The 16866-nt window shown below is 36.7% G+C and overlaps 1 long non-coding RNA gene across 2 annotated transcripts in view; it reads right to left on the bottom strand.

Annotated features, from left to right (window-relative positions):
• The window catches only part of LOC127005536 (uncharacterized), a 119010-nt gene extending 105852 nt beyond the window's left edge, over positions 1 to 13158 (bottom strand). For both annotated transcript variants that reach the window (XR_007758664.1, XR_007758663.1), the window contains exon 1: positions 13017 to 13158. This is a non-coding gene — a long non-coding RNA (uncharacterized LOC127005536). The remainder of the gene's footprint in view (positions 1 to 13016) is intronic.
• Positions 13159 to 16866: the final 3708 nt, after the last annotated feature.

Below are 16866 nucleotides of genomic sequence, written 5' to 3'. Positions count from 1 at the left end.
ATGGGGAAGAAAGGGGGTGTGCGGGGGACTACGTGGGGAAGGGGAAGGAAGGGGGAGTGAGGGGGAGTACGTGGGGAAGGGCAAGGTAGGGGAGGATGGGGAAGAAGGGGGTGGAAGTTCAAGTGAGGGAGATGAAGAGGAATGAGGAAGAAGAAGGATGGGGAAGCGAGGTAGCGGTAGAAGAGGGGAAGGAAAGGGGAGGGAGGGAGAGTGCGAGGGAGTACGTGGGGGAAGGGGAAGGAAGGGGAGGATGGGGAAGAAGAGGGTGTAAGTTAAAGTGAAGGGGATGAAAAGGAATGGGGCAAGAAGAAGGATAGGGAAGGAAGGGGAGGAAAGGAAAGTTAAGGGGAGGAGGGGAACGCATGGAGAAGGGAAGGAAAGGAAGGGAAGGAAAGGGAAGTAAAGGGAAGGTTGGGGAAGTGAGGGTGAGGACGAGGAAGGATAGGGAAGAAGGTTAACTGATGGGGAGGAAAGGGAAAAGTGGGGAAAAAAGGGAAAGGATGGGGAAGAGAGAAAGTAATAGGAATGAAGGAGAGATAGGAAGGGAAAGGTAGGGAGGAAGGGTAACCGAGAGGGAGGAAGGGGAAGGAAGGGGAAGGGAGGGAAAGTAAGGGGAATGAAGGAGATAGGAAGGGGAAGGTAGGGAGGAAGGGTAACCGAGAGGGAGGAAGGGGAAGGAAGGGGAAGGGAGAGAAAATAATGGGAATGAAGGAGAGATAGGAAGGGAAAGGTAGGGAGGATGGGTAACCGAGAGGGAGGAAGGGGAAGGGAGGGAAAGTAAGGGGAATGAAGGAGAGATAGGAAGGGGAAGGTAGGGAGGAAGGGTAACCGAGAGGAGGAAGGAAGGAAGGAAGGAGGGAAAGTAAGGGGAATGAAAGAGAGATAGGAAGGGAAGGTAGGAGGAAGGGTAACTGAGAGGAGGAAGGGAATGAAGGAAGGAGGGAAAGTAAGGGGAATGAAGGAGAGATAGGAAGGGGAAGGTAGGGAGGAAGGGTAACCGAGAGGGAGGAAGGGGAAGGAAGGGGAAGGGAGGGAAAGTAAGGGGAATGAAGGAGAGATAGGAAGGGGAAGATAGGGAGGAAGGGTAACCGAGAGAGAGGAAGAGGAAGGAAGGGGAAGGGAGGGAAAGTAAGGAGAATGAAGGAGAGATAGGCAGGGGAAGGTAGGGAGGAAGGGGAACCGAGAGGGAGGAAGGGGAAGGAAGGGGAAGGGAGGAAAAGTAAGGGGAATGAAGGAGAGATAGGAAGGGGAAGATAGGGAGCAAGGGTAACCGAGAGAGATGAAGGGTAAGGAAGGGGAGGGAAAGTAAGGAGAATGAAGGAGAGATAGGCAGGGGAAGGTAGGGAGGAAGGGGAACCGAGAGGGAGGAAGGGGAAGGAAGGGGAAGTGAAGGGGAGGAAGAGGAAGCGAGGGAGAGGAAGTGGAAGGAAGGGGAAGAAGGGGAGGGAAGGGGAAGGGAAGGGAAAGTAATGGGAATGAAGGAGAGATAGGAAAGGGGAAGGTAGGGAGGAAGGGTAACCGAGAGGGAGGAAGGGGAGGGAAGGGGAAGGAAAGGGAAGTGAGGAGGAGAAAGGGGAAGCGAGGAGGAGGAAGTGGAAGGAAGGGAAAGTGAAGGGGAGGAATGGGAAACGAAGGAGAGGAAGGAAGAGGAAGGGGAAGGAAGGGGAAGGAAAGGGAAGTGAGGAGGAGGAAGGGAAAGCGAGGGGGAGGAAGAGGAAGGAAGGGGAAGTGAAAAGGAGGAATGGGAAGTGAAAAGGAGGAATGGGAAGCGAAGGAGAGGATGGAAAAGGAAGGGGAAGGAAAGGGAAGGGAGGAGGAGGAAGGGAAAGCGAGGGGAAGGAAGGGAAATAAAGGGGAGAAATGGGAAACGAAGGAGAGAAAGAGGAAGGGGGAAGAAGGGGAAGTGAAAAGGAGGAGGGGGAAACGAAAGAGGAAGAAAGAGGAAGGGGAAGGGACGTGAGGGGAAGGTAGGGGAAGGTGAAGGAGGATGGGGAAGTAAAAGAAAGAAAGGGAAAGTGAGGGGAGGAGAGTGAGATGAGGAAATAAAAGAAAAATAAAGGAGAAAGGGAAAGTAATGGGGAGGATGAGGGAGTGATGGGGAGGAAGGTGAAGGAAAGGAAAGGAAGAAGAAAATGAAGGTGAAAAGATAGAAGGAAAAAAACGTAATCGGAGAACATATTTTTTCCTTTTTCACTTCTTGCAGGTAAATTTTTCAAAGTATTTATTTCTGCATTATCTATCACCTAAATATACTCAATGTCATAATAGTAGTAGTAGTAGTAGTAGTAGTAGTAGTAGTAGTAGTAGTAGTAGTAGTAGTAGTAGTAGTAGTAGTAGTAGTAGTAGTAGTAGTAGTAGTAGTAATGGTAATGATAATGGTGGTAGAAGTAGTAATAGTAGTAGTAGTAGTAGTAGTAAAACAAAAAACAAGGACAAGATTATAATGAGGACGAAAACACGAACAAGAATAACAAAAATAACAAGAAGAACGAGGAGGAGGAGGAGGAGGAGGAAGAGAAGGAGAAGGAAAGAGGCCTGAAAATATGAAGAATAAATAAAAACGAATAAAGGAGGTAGAGGGAAGGTTAGTGGGTCCAGGAAAAGAACAAGAAGAACGAGGGATGGAGGGAGAGGAAGAGGAGGAGAACGAGTGACGATCAATAAGGAAATGAGGAAAATAAGAAAAAAATAAGAAAGTAAGAAAAAACGAAGAAATAAAATAAAGTAAAAATAATAAAGAAAGAAGAACAAAGATGATTACCAGTTAAGAAATTAGGAAAAAAGGGAAAAGTAGTAAAGTAAGAAAAAACGAAGAAATAATGTAAAGATAATAAAGAAAAGAAAAAAATTACAAGTTAAGAAATGAGGAAAAAAGGGAAAAATAATAAAGAAAGAAAATACGAAGAAAGAAAATAAAATGAAAATAATAAAGAAAAGAAAGAAGATTACAAGTTAAGAAATGAGGAAAAAAAGTAATAAAGTAAAAAAAAGATAAAAATGATAAAGAAAGAACAAAGAAGATTACCAGTTAAAAAATGAGGAAAAAGAGGAAAAAGTAATAAAGTAAAAAATAAGAAGAAAGAAAATAAAGTAAAAATGATCAAGATAACAAAAAAGATTACAAGTTATGAAATGAGGAAAAAAAGGGAAAAATAATAAAGTAAGAAAAAACGAAGAAAGAAAATAAAGTAAAAATGATAAAGAAAGAAAATCAAAGAAGATTACAAGTTAAAAAAATGAGGAAAAAGAGGAAAAAGTCATAAAGTAAGAAAAAACGAAGGAAGAAAATAAAGTGAAAATAATAGAAAAAAAGAACAAAGAAGATTACAAGTTAAGAAATGAGGAAAAAAAGAAATAGTAAAGTAAAAAATAAGAAGAAAGAAAATAAAGTAAAAATAATAAAGAAAGAAGAACAAAGAAGATTACCAGTTAAGAAATGAGGAAAAAAAAGTAATAAAGTAAAAAAAAAGAAAAACGATAAAGAAAAAAACAAAGATGATTACCAGTTAAAAAATGAGAAAAAAAAGAGAAAAATAATAAAGTAAGAAAAAACGAAGAAAGAAAATAAAGTAAAAATAATAAAGAAAAGAACAAAGAAGATTAACAGATAAGAAATTAGGAAAAAAGGGAAAAAGTAATAAAGTAAGAAAAAACGAAGAAAGAAAATAAAGTAAATGATAAAGAAAGAAAAACTAAAAGATTACAAGTTATGAAATGAGGGAAAAAGGAAAAAATAATAAAGTTAGAAAAAACGAAGAAAGAAAATAAAGTAAATGATAAAGAAAGAAAAACTAAAAGATTACAAGTTATGAAATGAGGGAAAAAGGAAAAAATAATAAAGTTAGAAAAAACGAAGAAAGAAAATAAAGTAAATGATAAAGAAAGAAAAACTAAAAGATTACAAGTCATGAAATGAGGGAAAAAGGAAAAAATAATAAAGTTAGAAAAAACGAAGAAAGAAAATAAAGTAAAGATAATAAAGAAAAGAACAAGAAAATTACCAGTTAAGAAATGAGGAAAAAAGGGAAAAGTAATAAAGTAAGAAAAAATGAAGAAAGAAAATAAAGTAAAAATAATAAAGAAAAACAAAAAAGGTTACTAGTTAAGAAATGAGGGAAAAAAATAGTAAAGTAAGAAAAAAAGAAAATAAAGATAATAAAAAATAAGGAAAATAAGGAAAAAAATAATAAAAGAAAAAAACAATACCAAAGCATTTTACTTCTCCCAATAATAAAGTCAAAATACAATAGAAAATAAAGAAAAATAAAGAAAATCTGACCCACACAAATGAATAAACATATAAATACAAACTAAAGTAAAATAAAAACAAAAGTGGACCATACATCATAATTATACCAACCCTAAAGTGTGTGTGTGTGTGTGTGTGTGTGTGTGTGTGTGTGTGTGTGTGTGTGTGTGTGTGTGTGTGTGTGTGTGTGTGTGTGTGTGTGTTTCAGTATCCCATGTGCAATATTTCTTCGATGGTCTACAGAGAGAGGAAATTACAGAGAAGGAACAGGAAAGAAAAAGAAAGGAAGAAAAGAAAGAAAGGGAGATGGGAGAAGGAAAGAAAATGAGAAAAGAAAGAAAGGGAGATGGGAGAAGGAAAGAAAATAAGAGAAAAGAAAAAAACTGGAAAAAATGAAAAAAAACATAATTGAGAGAGAAATTAAAGAAAAAAAGAATGGAAGAAAGAACATAAAGATGATGCAAGGAAGAGAAAGAAAGAAAGGAAACAAGAAAGCAAAAGAGAGAAAGAAAAATAAGGAAAAGTAAAGAAAAATAAAGAAAAGTAAAGAAAAATAAAGAAAAACAATGAAAAATAAAGAAAAACAAAGAAAAAGAAAGAAAAAGAAAAATAAAGAAAAACAATTATCAAATAGAAGAATAACAAGAAAATAAAGAAAGGGAAAATTAAAGAAAAACAAAGAAAACAAAGAAAAACAAAGAAAAAAGAAAAAAAGAGAAAGATAACCCATGGCAAGGTAGGATTATTATAGATTGCTGACGGACTGACCATAGGAGTAGGCAGAGGTCACCCCACAATGCCCCACACCCCTCACACCCCTCCCTCACCCCTCACCCTCCCCCCTCTCACAATGGCCCAGACTAGGATATAGGACACAGAATTTTCATGAGAGGAAGCCAAGTCGTGAGGTTCAGTATTCATGGAGCGAGGGAGGCGGCGACCATGAGAGAGAGAGAGAGAGAGAGAGAGAGAGAGAGAGAGAGAGAGAGAGAGAGAGAGAGAGAGAGAGAGAGAGAAAGGGGGAGAGGGGGGATAACTAGCAATCATTTCAGTTCTAGGGATAAATAAACGAAACACACACACACACACACACACACACACACACACACACACACACACACACACAGATCATGCCAAAGTTTCCCTGTTTTTCTTCTACGGAATTCTCTCTGTTCGGTTCATCATTGTTGGTTAGAAAATAGATTCCTCCTCACGACTAACTCCCTGCTCTGACATTTATCTTCGGGTTTTTTTTATATATATCTTGGAAGCGAAAGTATGCGGCGAAAAGTGATATTGGTGGTGGTGGTGGTGATGGTGGTGGTGGTAGTTGTCATAATAGTAATTGTTGGGTAGTAGTAGTAGTAATAAGAAGAGTAAAAGGAATAAGTGGTGGTGGCTGTGTGGTAGTTGCAGTAGAAATGGTAGTCGTAATAGTGGTCGTTAATAGTAATAGTTATGATAATAGAAAAATACGTCAAAAGAATATCAATGTCTTTCTTCTTTTTAATAGTTGTAATAGTAGTAACAGTGATAGTGTTAATAATAGTTGCAGTAGAAATGGTAGTCGTTGTAATAGTAGTAGTTAATAGTAATAGTTATGATAATAGTAAAATACGTCAAAAGAATATCAGTCTTTCTTCTTTTTAGTAGTTGTAATAGTAGTAACAGTGATAGTGTTAATAATAGTTGCAGTAGAAGTGGTAGTCGTTGTAACAGTGGTCGTTAATAGTAATAGTTATGATAATAGTAAAATACGTCAAAAGAATATCAATGTCTTTCTTCTTCTTGTAAATAGTTGTAATGGTAGTAATAGTGAGAGTAGTAGTAGTAAATAGCAATAGTTATAATAATAGTAAAAGACGTCAAAAGAATATCAATGTCTTTCTTCTTCTTGTAAATAGTTGTAATGGTAGTAACAGTGGTAGTAGTAGTAGTTAATAGCAATAGTTATGATAATAGTAAAATACGTCAAAAGAATATCAATGTCTTTCTTCTTGTAAATAGTAGTAATGGTAGTAACAGTGATAGTAGTAGTAGTTAATAGCAATAGTTATAATAATAGAAAAAGACGTCAAAAGAATATCAATTTCTTTCTTCTTTTTAATAGTTGTAATGGTAGTAACAGTGATAGTAGTAGTAGTTAATAGCAATAGTTATAATAATAGTAAAATACGTCAAAAGAATATCAATGTCTTTCTCCTTGTAAATAGTTGTAATGGTAATAACAATGACAGTAATGATGGCAATAGGAACAATAATAATAGGAACAAGTCAAATTAGAATCTATAGGGTCGTATTATGAGACATTTGGCCGCCCAAGAACACATATTTGACAAGGCTTTCGTAGGAGTTGAGAGCATTTCCATGAGTAGTTTTATGACCCTGGTGGTAGTTTGACCCTTCCTCTGTACCGTGAACCCCAAGAAACACTCATTAGAACCCGGCTGACCTCCTCTCTGACCTTTAGAAATAGCTGATATGAGAAGGGAAACTCTTTTAATACCGACCATAGTGTCACTCAATATGTCTCGTTTGTGCTCGTAAGTTTTATCATATTTTCTCTCTCATTTGTTCCAGGGAATATATTTGAGGAGAATCAGCCACTGTATCATAAAAGCCTCGATCCTCCTCTCATCTCTTTACTCAGCTCTTGGTCATCTATTCCAACTTCAGCATTACCTCGAAACTCTTGAAACAGTTACAGCGTTTGATATTCCCCGACACTGAGGTATATTCAGGCACGTCAGAAAGGGAATCTAAACAGAGAAAACGAATGATTTAAAGGGGGAGGTATTATAGTTAACCGAAAACTTGGTCATATATTCGAACTTCAGCATTACCTCGAAACTCTTGAAACAGTTACCAGCGTTTGATAATCCGCTACACTCGTTGAGGTGTATTCAGGCCAACGTTGCCAGATTGTCGTACTCAGCCTCTTATGTTTGCCGATTTCCGATCCAAAAACTCCCTCCTCGACCCCAATACCTGCCTTCATATATAGTTATTGTTAAAATGGTTAATTATTGGTGTTTTTTGGCAACAGCTACGGCTCAGAAACCGGTAAATAAGGGGCTCTGAGTACGATAATCTGGCATCGGTGATTCAGGCACGTCAGAAAGAGAGTCTAAACAGAGAAAACGAATAAATTAAAGGGGGAGCTTAAGACATGAATGGTTTTATAGTTAGTAGAAAACTAGTTACACGCCCTGGTGCCCTTAATTCACGCTCTTCAGACATTAACTAGCCAATCACTAGTTTTTTTTATTGTGCACAAAAGAAATAAACAGAAAAGCACAATAAAAAAAGAACTAGTGATTGGCCCATTAATGTGTGAAAGGCGTGAATGGCACCAGGGCGTTTAACTAGTCTTCTTTTACAACAAAGGAGACAGCTCAAGGACACAAAAAAAGGAAACAATAATAAGAAAAAGCCCGCTACTCGCTGCTCCTATAAAAAGAATCAAAAGAGGTGGCAGAAAGAGAGGTCAATTTCGGAAGGAGAGGTGTGATTTGTTAACTCTAAAATCACCCAAACAGCAGAGTCCCTCATTCACTCGTCTATGCTCAACAAAAACAAGAGTAACGAGCATATGATGTCCTCAGTTAACAATATAAAAAAATCAAACAGCAAGGCCTCTCCTCCACATGACTAGACAAAAAATAACAAGTGATGAGTATACATTCAAGTGGGTGAGGGTTCCGCTGTTTAGTGTGGTGGTCAGACTATGCTAGACCTTTGATTATGTTATTAAGCACACTTCTTACTACAATAAACAGATGAGAAACCATTTATATCATTTTTTTTTAGGGTAAGGTGGGTTTTTTCTCATAAATGCAGCCGCCTTTAGTTAAGCGAAGACTGGTTACACGTCCTGCTGGCATTCACGGCATTCACACATTAACAAGACAATCACTCGTTCGTTTTTTTGTTTTGTTTTTACGTTTGTCATGAACTTTTCCTTTTCTTTTTGTTTTCTCTAATAACTGTCGCCGCTCTGACGTGCCTGAATGCACCTCAACGAGTGAAGCGAGTATTCAAACGTCCGTAGCTGTTGTGGTATTTTTTTGTATGTAATCCTGAAGTTAAGATCACCAAGTTGGGCAAAGATATGGAAACGATAGGAGGATGGAAGCTTTCATAATTAAGTTGATTCTCTGCAAAGTCATTCCCTGGAACATGATGAAAGAGAAAATAGGACAAAACTTATAGGAAAAAGGAAAAATATTGCCATTGGTGTTAATTTGAATTGTCGCTACTACTATTACTTCCATTACCACCACCACGTCTACTGCAACCACCATCGTACTATGATGTAACGTGTAAAAGTATCACCGCCACATTACTAAACATTGTACCACGCCACAACCCTAGCACGACATACCTAACAAACATTAAAAGCCTAAAAAGACGAAAAATAACCCTAACAAGACATACCTAACAAACATTAAAAGCCTAAAAAGACATGAAAAATAACCCTAACAAGACATACCTAACAAACATTAAAAGCATAAAAAGACGAAAAATAACCCTAACAAGACATACCTAACAAACATTAAAAGCATAAAAAGACGAAAAATAACCCTAACAAGACATACCTAACAAACATTAAAAGCATAAAAAGACATGAAAAATAACTAAGACATACGTAACAAATATTAAAAGCATAAAAAGACATGAAAAATAACCCTAACAAGACATACCTAACAAACATTAAAAGCCTAAAAAGACATGAAAAATAACCCTAACAAGACATACCTAACAAACATTAAAAGCCTAAAAAGACATGAAAAATAACCCTAACAAGACATACCTAACAAACATTAAAAGCCTAAAAAGACATGAAAAATAACCCTAACAAGACATACCTAACAAACATTAAAAGCATAAAAAGACATGAAAAATAACCCTAACAAGACATACCTAACAAACATTAAAAGCCTAAAAAGACATGAAAAATAACCCTAACAAGACATACCTAACAAACATTAAAAGCCTAAAAAGACATGGAAAATAACCCTAACAAGACATACCTAACAAACATTAAAAGCATAAAAAGACGAAAAATAACCCTCACAAGACATACCTAACAAACATTAAAAGCATAAAAAGACATGAAAAATAACTAACAAGACATACCTAATAAACATTAAAAGCCTAAAAAGACATGAAAAATAACCCTAACAAGACATACCTAACAAACATTAAAAGCATAAAAAGACATGAAAAATAACCTTAACAAGACATGCCTAACAAACATTAAAAGCATAAAAAGACATGAAAAATAACCCTAACAAGACATACCTAACAAACATTAAAAGCCTAAAAAGACATGAAAAATAACCCTAACAAGACATACCTAACAAACATTAAAAGCCTAAAAAGACATGAAAAATAACCCTAACAAGACATACCTAACAAACATTAAAAGCATAAAGACATGAAAAATAACCTTGACAAGACATACCTAACAAACATTAAAAGCATAAAGACATGAAAAATAACCCTAACAAGACATACCTAACAAACATTAAAAGCATAAAAAGACATGAAAAATAACCCTAACAAGACATACCTAACAAACATTAAAAGCATAAAATGACATGAAAAATAACCCTAACAAGACATACCTAACAAACATTAAAAGCCTAAAAAGACATGAAAAATAACCCTAACAAGACATACCTAACAAACATTAAAAGCATAAAAAGACATGAAAAATAACCTTAACAAGACATACCTAACAAACATTAAAAGCATAAAAAGACATGAAAAATAACCTTAACAAGACATACCTAACAAACATTAAAAGCATAAAAAGACGAAAAATAACCCTAACAAGACATACCTAACAAACATTAAAAGCCTAAAAAGACATGAAAAATAACCCTAACAAGACATACCTAACAACATTAAAAGCATAAAAAGACATGAAAAATAACCCTAACAAGACATACCTAACAAACATTAAAAGCCTAAAAGACATGAAAATAACCTAACAACCCATACCTAACAAACATTAAAAGCATAAAATGACATGAAAAATAACCCTAACAAGACATACCTAACAAACATTAAAAGCCTAAAAAGACATGAAAAATAACCCTAACAAGACATACCTAACAAACATTAAAAGCATAAAAAGACATGAAAAATAACCCTAACAAGACATACCTAACAAACATTAAAAGCATAAAAAGACATGAAAAATAACCCTAACAAGACATACCTAACAAACATTAAAAGCATAAAAAGACGTAAAATAACACTAACACGACATACCTAACAAACATTAAAAGCCTAAAAGACATGAAAAATAACCTAACAAGACATACCTAACAACATTAAAAGCATAAAAGACATGAAAAATAACCTAACAAGACATACCTAACAAACATTAAAAGCCTAAAAGACATGAAAATAACCTAACAAGACATACCTAACAAACATTAAAAGCCTAAAAAGACATGAAAATAACCTAACAAGACATGACTAACAAACATTAAAAGAATAAATAGACATGAAAAATAACCCTAACAAGACATACCTAACAAACATTAAAAGCATAAAAAGACATGAAAAATAACCCTAACAAGACATACCTAACAAACATTAAAAGCATAAAAAGACATGAAAAATAACCCTAACAAGACATACCTAACAAACATTAAAAGCATAAAAAGACGAAAAATAACCCTAACAAGACATACCTAACAAACATTAAAAGCATAAAAAGACATTAAAAATAACCCTAACAAGACATACCTAACAAACATTAAAAGCATAAAAAGACATGAAAAATAACCCTAACAAGACATACCTAACAAACATTAAAAGCCTAAACAGACATGAAAAATAACCCTAACAAGACATGCCTAATAAACATTAAAAGCATAAAAAGACATGAAAAATAACTAACAAGACATACCTAACAAACATTAAAAGCATAAAAAGACGAAAAATAACCCTAACAAGACATACCTAACAAACATTAAAAGCATAAAAAGACGAAAAATAACCCTAACAAGACATACCTAACAAACATTAAAAGCATAAAAAGACGAAAAATAACCCTAACAAGACATACCTAACAAACATTAAAAGCATAAAAAGACATGAAAAATAACTAACAAGACATACCTAACAACATTAAAAGCCTAAAAAGACATGAAAAATAACCCTAACAAGACATACCCAACAACATTAAAAGCCTAAAAAGACATGAAAAATAACCCTAACAAGACATACCTAACAAACATTAAAAGCATAAAAAGACATGAAAAATAACCCTAACAAGACATACCTAACAAACATTAAAAGCATAAAAAGACATGAAAAATAACCCTAACAAGACATGCCTAACAAACATTAAAAGCATAAAAAGACGAAAATAACCTAATAAGACATACCTAACAAACATTAAAAAGCATAAAAGACATGAAAAATAACCTTAACAAGACATACCTAACAAACATTAAAAGCATAAAAGACATGAAAAATAACCTAACAAGACATACCTAACAAACATTAAAAGCATAAAAGACATGAAAATAACCTAACAAGACATGCCTAACAAACATTAAAAGCCTAAAAAGACATGAAAAATAACCTTAACAAGACATACCTAACAAACATTAAAAGCATAAAAAGACGATAAATAACCCAAACAAGACATAGCAAAAAACATTAAAAGCCTAAAAGACATGAAAATAACCTAACAAGACATACCTAACAAACATTAAAAGCCTAAAAAGAAATGAAAATTAACCATAACAATACATACCTAACAAAAATTAAAATCCTAAAAAGACATGAAAAATAACCCTAACAAGACATACCTAACAAACATTAAAACCATAAAAAGACATGAAAAATAACTAACAAGACATACCTAACAAACATTAAAAGCATAAAAAGACATGAAAAATAACCCTAACAAGACATACCTAACAAACATTAAAAGCCTAAAAAGACATGAAAAATAACCCTAACAAGACATACCTAACAAACATTAAAAGCATAAAAAGACATTAAAATAACCTAACAAGACATGCCTAACAAACATTAAAAGCATAAAAGACATGAAAATAACCTAACAAGACATACCTAACAAACATTAAAAGCCTAAAAAGACATGAAAAATAACCCTAACAAGACATACCTAACAAACATTAAAAGCATAAAAAGACATGAAAAATAACCCTAACAAGACATACCTAACAAACATTAAAAGCCTAAAAAGACATGAAAAATAACCCTAACAAGACATGCCTAACAAACATTAAAAGCATAAAAAGACATGAAAAATAACCCTAACAAGACATACCTAACAAACATTAAAAGCCTAAAAAGACATGAAAAATAACCCTAACAAGATATACCTAACAAACATTAAAAGCATAAAAAGACATGAAAAATAACCCTAACAAGACATACCTAACAAACATTAAAAGCCTAAAAAGACATGAAAAATAACCCTAACAAGACATACCTAACAAACATTAAAAGCCTAAAAAGACATGAAAAATAACCCTAACAAGACATACCTAACAAACATTAAAAGCCTAAAAAGACATGAAAAATAACCCTAACAAGACATACCTAACAAACATTAAAAGCATAAAAAGACGAAAAATAACCCTAACAAGACATACCTAACAAACATTAAAAGCATAAAAAGACATGAAAAATAACCTTAACAAGACATACCTAACAAACATTAAAAGCATAAAAAGACATGAAAATAACAAAGACGTGACCACCTTACTTGACACGACGCGACGCGGCCAGCAGATTACACCCAGAAGGCCTACGGGGTGACGGGGCTGATGGCTAGGTAGACGTTCACTTCCTGCGACTCCCGTACCCGCGGCGGTGTTTCTCAACTGACTGCCAACAAGGCTTTCCCCCGCACGGATGCTTTGAACGAGTCGAAGCAGCTCACTGGATCGACACTAAGGGTCGTATTAGAAGACATTTCGTTGCCCAAGAACACCTAATTGACAAGGCTTTCGTAGGAATTGTGGGCATTTCCAGGAGTAGTTTCATGACCCTGATGGTAGTTTGACCCTTCCTCTGTAAAATGAACCTGAAGAAACACTCATTAGAGCCCGACTAACCCCCTCTTTAACCTTTGGAAATAGCTGATGTTAGGAGAGAAAGTGTCATAATATCGACCTAACAACCGAACCAACACTCGAAGCGCTGAACGAACACTCGCCTCTCTTGGCCAATTGAAACTAAAGCTTTTATTGGTTTCTTGCAGTAGGCTACGTAATGATGTGGTATTATGACGCCGAACAATCATGATCAGTGTTAAAATCATACATGTTTGAAAAAGAATAAAAAGGTAGAGATGCATCATAAAATTTCTTGAAACAAAAAATGATAACAAAAACGGTAACTGAAGCCAGGAACAGGAACGAGCAAAAAATAAAAAAAATAAAAAGACAGGTTAATTTACATCATAAAATCTCTTACGTTTTCTTCTATCTTATTCTTTGTTGACTTTATCATCTTGTGTTTATATATTCAGTCGACTCAAGTTACTTTCAAACCTAAAAGGGTCAAATGAACGCTACCTCAGCATTAGCCGGATCCAAGACTGGCAATAGGGCTAAGTTATGTGAGGACGAATGGTCAAAGGCGCTGTAGGCTGTAGAGAGCGAAGGAGTAGATAACAAGATTACGTGTTCTTTTATTAAACTTCTATCGCAACGACCCTCTTTTAAAGTATGACCCTCGCGACCTTCTCAAAGTTCTCAAGTGGATTCCTTCTTACCAACTTTTTATTTCTCTCTTTATATACTCATTGATCTTCATTTTGAGTCTTGCCATACTGTGTTCACTATCAAAACTTATCTGGTTGAGGACTATTACGGGCTATATTTCCATTTCCTGACTCTGGTTAATTGGTATTATAAGACACTCTCGCTTCTCACTTCATTTATTTTTAAAGGTCAAAGAGAGGGTCAGTTCTAATGAGTGTTTTTTCAGGTTCACGGTACAGAAGAAGACTCACACTACCACCAGGGTCATAAAACTACCCCCCTGAAAATGCCCACAGCTCCTATGAAAGCCTTGTCAAATATGTCTTCTTGGGTGGCGATATTTCTTGTAATAGGTACGACCTATGCCCTGATTCCTGGTCGTACCTTTTTCAGCGTTTATTTACCAGCTTTAAACTTTATTTTCAGCTTCAAAATTAGCCATGATCACGGTATAACCAAAAGGCCGTTATGACTTGCCAAACGAGGAAATCATCATCGCTGTAACTAGATCTTGGGGACAATGGAGAATAGGCTACACACGAGGCATAGTTTAGTTAGGCCTATGCCCCAGCTCTAGCTTCGATAAATCTTAACTCGCGTGCAACAGGATTGGAGAAGTTAGTTAGCCCTGAATGCACGTTACATAGGCCAAGGTCGGTATCATACTGATCTTGACATAAGCATAATAACATCAGACAGCACTCGGAGATGTTTGACAATCCGTAACTTTCCACAGCTTCCTCCTGTTTGCTTTTTGAAGACGTAACAGCAGCAGAAATAGCCGTGGGAGGTGTCTGACAGCCTCCCACTCTTCTCTGCCATGTGTGTGCTGTTTTAGGATGCTTAGAGTGCTGGAGGTAGTGAAACATCAATGTCTAACAGCCGTCCACTCTGTTATACCACACACCACACCACCTCACATATATGGATGGAGTCTGCTTTATCTCGTCACCGTCCACAATATCGCAAGCATCCACCCATCTCACCCCTTATTCACTGCGTCCACAAAATAATAGTCCTTGTAATCAAACTGCCTTTCCAGCTTGTACCTTTCCAAAATCAGAGTTACCCCTCAAAAAACGGATTCAGTGCTTTCAGTGGATAACTTATGTAATTTTGTTAATTCAACACTACACATGGAAAGGTTACACAACAGGTTATAATCTACTTGATATCTCACAGCCGCTAGTTTTTCCTTGTGTGGAGAGCTGGTTAACATGGCAGAGGACATTATTTTACTGTCCATGTATTGCTATTGCCCTTTATATTCCCGCTCTACTTCCCTAAAATACTTTAATTGAAACTTTGTGTCAACATTTATTCTCCCGATGCACCCGTTCCTTTCTGCCTTACCTCTGCCTCTCCCAAGTATTTTGATTCTTATATCTAATAATCATGTATGCCTATAACCTCCTATCTTTCTACATTCTTCCATTTCCCTCAGCCTCTCTGATACATATTTGCATACTTAATTATCACCTCAAATACTTTATATATTCATCCTCCTTGCATCCTGCTTACTACTAGTGATCTAAAGACAGGTTGGATGAGGAGTGAGAGAGGAGTGAGACTAGGCTGTATACTATCACCAACTTTATTTAGTCCATTCACAGAGGAGTTAGCAGTCAGAATGAAAAAAAGTGAATGCAGGAGCGAGAGTTGGAGAGGACAAAGTATGTGTGTTGCTGTATACAGATGATGTGATAGTTATTAGTGAGTCTGCTGAAGAGCTACAGTCTTCTAAATGTGGTAGGGGGTTATGGTAGGGATTTGGGGGCACTCTGAACCCCACCGGCGCCGCAGCGACAACAACAACACAATTTATGTTTTATGTTCCACAAACATGGATGGCTCTTGAACAGATCAATAAAACAGATCCAAAAGTCATTATCTATCCAGACGTCAGACATCGTGGAGCGTAGATAATGTGTGCACCACGGCTGTCAGCGTCGCTTCCCGCCTCAAGCTGGGCCGCGCCGCAAGGTGGCCGCGGGCCGCGCCGGACGGAATTTCAAACATAAACAAAAGGCCATCCGGCCGTGTTGTGAGGCCGCGCCATGAAATGCCAGAATTTTTCTCTTTTCTACACTCCCACACGACCATCGCGTGTAACGAAACACACGAGAAAACAATCCAGACAAGTTTGCCGGCGCCTGGGAGAGCCACTCCTTTACCAGTCGGCCAAAGAAGTACCCCTCTGGCTAAGTGGGTTATGACTTATGGGAGGGTCGCCCATCAGGCAAGTCAGCATTACAGCCGCACAAATTACACCCACACACACTGCGGATCTTTTCCGTTTGGCGTACAGCGCTAAAATTAATTTCCGCTACGCTGCAGCCGCAAGCTCAAAAAAATAGCTCGCAGAGCTTAGTAGGGGGAGCATATTAAAAACTACTCAACCGAACTACGCTCCCCTGACCCCCCCATGTATGTGTGACTTATTTCATTTGGAGAGGTATTTCGCAACACCTGCTGCAGCCCTCGCCGCGGCCAGCACCAGCACTGCCTTAAGGCCTCTAGCTCCGCCCACTTTTCGGCCGCCTGAGAGGCGGCATCGTGTGTGTACGCCTTTAGGGAGTGGATGGTGCTGTTGCTGGGGCTGAGTGGAGAGACGAATGGACGAGTGATTGAGGCGTTGAAAGAGTTCATGGAGAGCATGTGGTGTGCAAGATGTAAGCAATGACATCTTGCCTTGAGTAATTTAACACCGTCTTCTGTATGTTTTGTTTTCCTTCACAGGAGCTGCCGATACAAAGGCTGGCTGGAAAGAAATCTCAAGCCAAGTCGCCTTTGACTGTTTGACATCAAGATCAAGATTAAACGGAGGCAGATCCAAAAGGGGTAGCT

This window comes from Eriocheir sinensis, chromosome 30 (genome assembly GCF_024679095.1).
Source record: "Eriocheir sinensis breed Jianghai 21 chromosome 30, ASM2467909v1, whole genome shotgun sequence".
In the NCBI taxonomy this organism is placed as follows: Eukaryota; Metazoa; Arthropoda; class Malacostraca; order Decapoda; family Varunidae; genus Eriocheir; species Eriocheir sinensis.
Note: the sequence above shows the minus strand (reverse complement) of the source record. Positions and strands in the feature narration are given on the sequence as shown.